Source organism: Brassica napus, chromosome C5 (genome assembly GCF_020379485.1).
Source record: "Brassica napus cultivar Da-Ae chromosome C5, Da-Ae, whole genome shotgun sequence".
NCBI lineage: Eukaryota > Viridiplantae > Streptophyta > Magnoliopsida > Brassicales > Brassicaceae > Brassica > Brassica napus.
This window is the reverse complement of record NC_063448.1, coordinates 22657438-22659721: the sequence shown is the minus strand read 5'-3', so window position 1 is coordinate 22659721 and position 2284 is coordinate 22657438.

The window sequence follows — 2284 nt, the reverse complement described above, 5'->3', positions numbered from 1 at the left end:
TTTTACGTATGCAAAGGGCTCACGGTTGTGAGTTCCGCCACCCGGATTCGAATCCCGGCCACTGGAGAATTCATATGCGGAACCCCAGCGCCCGAGACCGAAGACGTTCCCGGCGACCCACATGGTGACCAGCCCGCTGGTCCTTGGTCGCTTTGGTCGCTTCGGTCTCTAGTCTGGACCACTTTGGTAGGGCCAAAATACTCGGTTATAAAAAAAAAACGTATGTATATAAATAAAAATTAACCTTCGTTTACCCCGGGTTACAGCTAGTCCTGCGACTTTTATCCGAGATCCGGATTCGATCCGAGATTCGATCCGGATCCGATCCGAAAATCCGGATATCTGGAGGGGCCGAATCCGGATCCGGATAGTAAAATGTTGAATCCGTCAAAGCCGGATCCGGATCCAGATATCTTGATTTTTTAGTCCGGATATCCGGATCCGTAAGTTTTTTTAATAACTATTTCAAAATAGTAATATCTATATATAAAAACTAACTTTATTTAATATATTTTCATTTTTATAATAGTATATGTAAATTTTATGTAAATTTTGTAATATTATACATAGACATAATTAAAAACATTATATATTTTCTTATTTTTAAATTATTTTTAATATTTTATACATATTAATATTATTTTTTGTTTATTTTAAGGATCCAAATCCCGATCCGGATATCCGCCGGATATTACAATTTTTAGAAGGATATCCGAGAATCCCGGATATCCGAAAATCCCGGATCCGGATAAGGATAGTAAAATTATAGATCCGCCGGATAAGGATCCGGATCCGGATACCTTAAAATTGCCCGGATACCCGATCCGTTCCATGCCTAGTTAGAGCAAGCCAAGATGTGCATATCATACGCAAAAGAATGCTTTGGTTCTCGTGCCCGCTCTCCAAGACCAAAAATCCTAGGCCTTAAAAACAACATGGGCCTTTCAAAATCCGCGACAAGCATCTCGAAACAAAACCGTTAGATTCATGGCTCCACCAACGAACCGAGGAGGTATGGGTAATTGTGAAAGGTGGTCTTTGCACCCTCATTAATGCACGGCCAAGATTAAGAAACTGCTCATTTTGTCTCAAAGTTGAAGCATGAACAAAGGTCTGGTTTGCTAGAAGACAGGACCTGAAAACACGAGAGTGATGTTTTGATAACGAGCCCATGCTTGTAGGAGCACTCACGGTGGAAGCGTGCTTTATAGAAATCAAGTCTCTCGTAATCAAGGTCTCACAAACACAAGAATAAAGACTCAATAATAAGAATAACTCTCTTAATAATCTCTTAAGAAAAATCTCTCATAATCTTAAGCTCTCTCTCACGCACTCATAAAACTTATAAGTCATCCAACAACCTTGCATCTTCTTATATAGAAATTAGATAACTCCTAATCTCTATGAATTTAACATATTTATTTAATTCATTTTCCTAATCCTTTTACTAAACCATAACTCGGTAGGATCAGGTCTTTAACTTATATCTCAATTTTTTTTTAAGCTTAATCCAACATTTTTCCCTTAAGCTTGAAATCCACTTTCGACAAATCTTCAACACTACCTCTCACTTTGAGCTTCAATTCTTCAAACGCTTTCATCACGATATCACTTCTCCGTTCACTTCCGGATGTATGCTGATGTATGGTTGATAGACGAGTTTCTCATAGTTATTTTGAGACACAACAATATGGTTTGAGGAATCCACATATACAAATTTATTGAAAAAATGAATATATTGAGTCTACAAATCAATATTTTGGAACCGATAACCTGACTAATATCCAAAACATAATTATTTTGGGTTCAACCGAATCTTGACATATAACTAAACTCGAACCTAGACTAAAACCGATCCTGACCAAACTTTTATAAAATCCGAATTAGGCTGAAATTCATGAACCCAAAAACTTGAAACCCGAATGGACCTAAACCGAAACTCGATTGGGACCTCGATTGCCCATACCTACTCTCTCCATCTGATTGTAGGTGGAACTTAATGTTTAGTACGATAATGTGTTCAAGTTTAGTTTCTCATATGGTGTAAGGTGTGATCATAAATGAATTGTTTTAGTTTTGGTTAGGTGTGGACGCTTTGGTATTTATTCAGGTAAGGGTCAGGTTTAGGATTTTCGTGTTCAATCTCTTAGACCTCATTCGAATATTATTTTAGTACCGGTTGAATCTGGTTAATACACTTCATTTTCGGATATAATTTGTAACTTATGTCAAAATCCCTTTTGTAATCCTACTTATTTCAGTTTGGGGTTTTTAGATAACATAT